This window comes from Diorhabda carinulata, chromosome 1, assembly GCF_026250575.1.
Source record: "Diorhabda carinulata isolate Delta chromosome 1, icDioCari1.1, whole genome shotgun sequence".
Classification (NCBI taxonomy): Eukaryota; Metazoa; Arthropoda; class Insecta; order Coleoptera; family Chrysomelidae; genus Diorhabda; species Diorhabda carinulata.
Window position 1 is genome coordinate 24,031,164 of NC_079460.1, and position 6,801 is coordinate 24,037,964.

Genomic DNA, 6,801 nt, shown 5'->3' on the forward strand with positions numbered 1-6,801 from the left:
CATAACAGAAAATCCAATCCAACTATAAAAACTATAGTAGATGCTTCGCAAACCACTGCAATTCCTTTAGAGCTAATAATCTTTGCTCGATGTTGTTCTGTTCATTTGTCCAGTGCCTCTAGTTCTTCGTGTTCTGTCTTTTTGGTGTCATGACTGATAACATATGAAAAGATTATCCACATTCCTACAAGCTTCCCGAGGACTAAAAATTCGAACTCTCTTTAACTCAGTTATTGTCCTAATAGACGGTTACGTTAAACATTTTTCTCGGAATAAATACTAATCGATTTCAAATTACGAAATTCTCTGGACGATTTCTAATTTCAAATACATTTTATTTACATACGTAAATAACTTTCTAAGGATTTTAGATAACGTGTCCAGCTGAAAATACACGTATTTAGTAATTAAATTTTACATATTCTTTGAATGTATATAAAAGAGAGTTAAACATTACACAATGGATAAATATATGCCCGATTTTAATTTGCGGACTATGCGGATACAGAATTGTTCATTAAATTAGTATGTAATGAGAAAATAAATATATAAGTATAAAATATTGTTGCCTGTTTTAATTCCATTAATGTTTCCAGATACAGGTTTTTCTTTTAGGGAATGTTGTATCTATACGTAAAAAATATTATCATCTATCACAAAATTAATAATGAAAAAAGAGCTCAAATGAAGACTATTCAGCAAAAAGATCTGAGAATTAAGTAATCAAACTGAATAATATTATGCTAGTAGTCGATGTCAAATAAGATATCCGTAATTACATAAGTAATTTCTATAAGTGAACTAAAATCGATATAATTTATATTTTATATCTTCAAACATTCTAACCCTATTTTTGGTCTTCCTAATTTTCTTCTGTAGTAGTATCTCAGATAATCGATAATAAGTTGGTTTCCTACCCAACTAACTACACTAACTACACTAACGTCGGTCGTTTTCTGTTTTCAACGAAATATATACCTCACTTAACAATAAATTTAGTACGGCTTTAGTTTTTTGTGATTTCGCTAACGCTTTCGACTGTGTTGATCATGACATTCTGATTAACAAACTAGAATATTTGGTATCCGAGGTATTTCCTTAAAATGGTTGGTATCTTACCTTGAATGTATAAAACAACTGCTACTAGCTAATGATAAAATTTTAAGTAATCACCATATGGCAGTGTTGTACCTCAGGGTTCGGTTTTGGGTCCAGTTCTTTTCTTGCTTCTTCTTTGATGTTTTTTTTTTCGTATCCTCTGCCGTTTAATTATTAGAGAGGTTAAACCTCCATCTCTTGCGGGGTCTTCCATCGCTTCGGAGCCCTAAAGGCGACTTGTCTCTAGCTAATTTGACTATTCCGTCGTAATTAATTCGATCTATATATTCTTTCCATTCTCTTCTTTTCCCCCAATATCCATTCGTTTACGTTGTCAATCTTGCATGTTCTTCCAATTTCCTCTTTTCTGTCCCTGTCAAAAAGTGTTATTCCACCGATTCTGCGCACTATTTTCATTTTTCTTTTAATTCAATGTGTTTGGTATGGTTTCCATTGTGTATTTTAATATGGTCTCAATTCCAATATATTTGTTTCGGAAGATTGTAAGCTGATGTTCGTGCTGCTTTTGCCGCTTGGTTTCTTCGATATCACCGTATCCTGATATTTCTATGCCTCTCATTATTCATACGAATTAATCAAAAATTTACTTTATTCGCAGATAACACCAAACACCACACCTGGAGTGGTCCAGATATACATGCTACCATAGGCAAAAATCTCATTACTTTTAAGACCTGGTCTGACGCGAACGGTCTTGTGTTTAAACACTGAGAAAACTTTATCGTCTTAACTCAACAATGACTTAATACGATCCTCAAATTCGATAAAGTTTCTTCGTCTAAATAATGAGATAGTACACCTCAATGGTCTGTAGATGTAGAAAAATTCTGTGTCTGAACACCTCGATTCTCGTACAGCTTTAACAACTTACTAGTCGTTGTTCGAATCGCATCTTCGGTATGGTTTACCTTTCTGGGGGTCGTGTAGTTTACACTTATTCAATATATATATAGACAATTGTTATTTTATATTTTCCATATTTTAATATTATGTAATATAAAATTGTAGAATTTCTCTAGTTCAAATAGTTTCGTTAACTGTTTTCCGGATTTTCAAATATAAATTTCCGAATTTTAAACTCCCCATATCAATCAATCAATGAGTCTAATCAACTACTATAATATAAACACCTAGATCAAACTAGTGATTATTTCCTGTTATTAAATGGAAAATAGGTGTTAGTAGATAAAATTTTCTACAATATTCGTATCGTAGATTCATATTACGATACTTGATGGATTATGATACTCGGTCTTCAGCTACGATGACAATATTTCCATCACCTATCGTAATAAGAAACTTTACGATACTTATATTACATACTATTTCATCATATTTAGAACTAGGTATCAACGAGATAAAAAGTTAGGTGATGTGCAAAGTTTTAGTACTATATTCTGTCTATTCCAGACCTTAAAGAGAGTATTATTACGTAGCATAGTTAAACTCAAAAGATTTCTGTCTCTTTAATAAGTAAATTGTCATTTTCTACATCCCCTCCAATTGGAGAGACTTAACGTGCATTTTGGTATATTTTCTCAAGCTCATTGTTAAAGCTCATCTAAATTTTTCATTTTGAAGGTCGAAAGGTTCTCTTGCCATTATTTTTCACAAATATCGATTCTAAAATCCTTGAACCATTGTTTAATATGAATCGGTGCGTTATCCTACCGAAAAATTATTCGATCTTCTCCTAACAGTGTTATAAACATTTTAATATGTAACTACAATAATTTTTCAAGAATTAAATCCAGTCCACACCATGACTCCACCAACCCAATGCGACTTGACATTTTTTCTCATTTCTAAGATCGAGCAGATCGAATGCCATTTAAAGCTTCTTATCAATGTAATTACATAAAACAGATCTTGAAACATTATTGTTGAAATTTTTAATTTCATAAATACTGAAAGAGTATTATTTTGTCTTGTCTTTGTAGAAACCATCTATTTGAACAATGTTCAATTCTAATGTTTGATTTCAAAACAATTCAAATAATTATGTCTGCTGATTACTTCAAAGTGTATGTCAGTTTCTAAATTAGAAATATAGCCAATTTGAAATTCAAAATAGCAACAAAACTCATTGTTAAACGTAACATTGTTATCCAATGAAAATAAACAGTGACAAAATATTCAGTTCACGTGAATAGATGTGAGTAAAACGATGATACCTTTTGTAATTGACATTCAAAGAAGAAAAACACGTTTGTGACGCATGGTGAACCAATAAAAGTGAAACTTATCTCGAGAAATTTACCCACTTGTACGATAGAAATCCAACTTCGGTTTGAGCTAAATAAGTTTTCGTCGACATTCAGCACTAAAATGATTTACTTGTTAAGGATTGTTCTTAGCACAAATTGTTTCATTTTCATGTTTGCGACGGATTTCTAATGACAGGATACCTTTTTACCGCAGATTTCAATTAGACGTAACTACTTCAATTTAACAAATAATGGTTAAGAACAATTTTAATATATCCATGAGTATACTACTTTTAAAGTACGGCAACGTTGTTCGAATATGTTAATTACTAATTATATACGTACATCAAAACAAATATAAATACGATTCATATAAAAATATGTATTTAATTCGAGTTGACAATAAATAGAAAATTAATTGTGACATGTAGCTACTACTTATATAATAAATTCAAAAAATTATCGTTAACCTGCTAGTTATCTAGTTTCATTGACGTTAATGACTTGGCGTAACGGTAACTTTAATATACAAAAAAGTTGTAGACAAATAAACGCTCCTCCGCTGTCCAAAAATAATCCATTAATTATTAAAATTTCTATGAAAGTTGAGTTACACTGAATAAAGCAAATTACGATACGCTTAGCAATAATTCAACACTTTTTAATTACTTTAATTACATAGATTCGATATGGCAATGTCTAATTGAAGAATTATAGTTTTCTTCCTTCTTGTAACTAGGAGGCAAGGTTAAATTTGAAAAGACTGAATTGCACTTCAATTCATCACACGTAGTATACGAAGATGATTTCCTTTTAGCTCCGTACACTTATTCCAGCGATATTCATTAACTTCCATACCCTTTTTATAATAAGAATCGTCAAGCTTCTCAAGATATTAATTAACTTCCGACATCACTCTTAAGGTTGACCGTTTCAATAAAGGATGTGTGAGCTCGTGCATTGTATTCACAAATCAACACTTTCTTCTTAACAAGATGCGGCCGTTTTTGCTTGATTCCTTCGCTCAAATACTCGCCGTTGATAATTTTTCCTTTTTCAAGATAGACAATGAAAGTTATCCCACGCGCATCCCAAAAATCCAACGCCATGATTTTAGTTAATATGCGATGTACAGCACTTGTTGAAATGACCACTATGTCTGCTACCTCGCTCACTTTCAGTCGACGATCATCGAGTACCGCTTTGTGGATTTTCTTTGACATTTCTGGAATCGTCACCTCATTTGGTCGACCATTTTTTTGCTGGTGTCTTCGCACGCCTCATTTAAACTCTGCTACCCATAATTTTACTGTTAATAACGAAGGAACAGTCTCACCCAAAGTAAAATCTACTTCGGCTTTCATATTGATTGAGCTGAGGCCTTTTAAATAAAAGTATTGTTTCACATGATGATGATGATAACATCATATTAAATATTTTTTATAACTTTTATCAAAAATTCCTTAAAATATCCTATAATCCAGACTAATTTAATGACATATCTCTTTCTCATTCAAGCTGTTGAGTATCCGCATTTCAAATTATAAAGCCCATAATTTTGCTTATCAACATTTGGATTTTCAGTCACTTGAATTGCTTCTATCGATTTTCTGGTCAATACAGTCACTCACTTAGAAACTCACGATTAAACATTATCTATAAGAAAATTTAAAAACTCATATGAACCTATTGAATTCAACTCTATATATATATACTTTAAGTAGCTGTACCATTGAAATCCTTCAAAAGTTTCAGAATGAATTATTGTGAACGTCCAATGGTACGTACCCATTTCCATCATCGAAAGAGACGTTCAGGTACATTCGATTAGAGATGAAGTCAAGAACAAAATTGAAGTTACAGTGCCCACTCTAATGTACTCGTGCAGAAAATTGATTAATTAAGAAAAGAAGATCCTCATTGAAGGAGACTTCTCCATTGCCTTCTTCAATTAATATACCAAATACTTCTTGTCCTATTTATCCATATTGTATGGTGTTGAATAAACAAAATAAATGTATTTACTGCCAGATAGATAACTAATAATGTTGAAATCAACTAGTAGTAATTAGCAAGAATTATCAAAAAACGTAAATTGCATCCTCACTATCCTCCAGGAATTACTGGAAAATAGCCGTGATGAAAATCTTCATTTTTGTTAAACAAATTATGGACAAACTAGACTAGAACAATATTCTAGTGGAAAACATACTGTTTTCTAAAAAAAATATGTGAAGTAGTGAGGTGAATCGACAAAATGGTTGCCACTGAGTAGATGGAGAAAGGCTATACACAAAACAAATAATTATTGTATTTTTAGAAATGAATTGTTGGAAATGAAGTTATAGTAACAGTATTCTTTGACGAAACTCTGAATCCCACTTCGTGAGACCCATTCGTAAGTATCTCAATTTCGTATTTCGAGGCGAATGGATAGGTGGAAGGTACCACTAGATATCAATCCTTTGGACTCCTTTTTATGTACGTGAAAAGAATTTAAGACGACTTTTTAGAAGCTAAAAGCATAAATAAGAAATTATTGTGAATCATAAATCATCAAAATTGTACCCCGTTAAGGATATTACCAAATAGAAACGAATTTAGGAAAGACCTTCACCAAAGAGGTCTCCACATAGTAAAGACTTCGAATAAAAATATATAAAATCAACGATTTCTTGGCGACATAAGCTTAAAAGAGTCGTTCGTTAGCACTTAAATTTAATTTCAGATGATTTTCGTTTTCTGTTATATTTCTGTTCGTTAAATGCTAAGGAAATCTTCTGGGTTTCAGATTAAATTATTTATTGGGAAATTTGAGAAATTATTTTGAAGAGATCCACTCCTTTTTTATTTCAAAGCCTCCATACCTCTAAAATCGACACTGAAAATAGACAATGAAGAACATTATGAAGATCTACTTGGAACAATTAAATAAAATTATTTAACTATTTACTTTTCATGAATTCAGAATTTCTAATTATCAATTAGGTAATTTGACAGTGTTGCCATCAAAAAAATTAACAATGACATAGATCTCTAAATTGCGGTAACTTATATAGTATATAGCTAAGCAATAATATTATTTACAATTTACAATTTCAACTTGCAGACCTTTCAGAGTTTATATTTTCTCTTATACTTATAATAAATATTATCAGCACTGTTTTAGACACGTTTTGTTTGTATTCCATTTACTTTATGTTTGTCAGTGTACTCTTGTCCTTTCAAAATTTCTAATAAATTCAAGTGTACACGTTTAATTTTGTTGACTAACGATAATTAGTTATCGTGGAGGCGAGATATTCAAACAATTTCACTTTCTTAATTTTATACCCGAGAGGACGATATACATATAAAATTAACCTTTCGTGGCCTTACCGATATTTTTCCCATGACATTTTAACGTCTTATCATTTCATTTTGTTCCATAATTCTAATAGATTATAGCTCAAAAAACTTTAACATTGCGAATTCA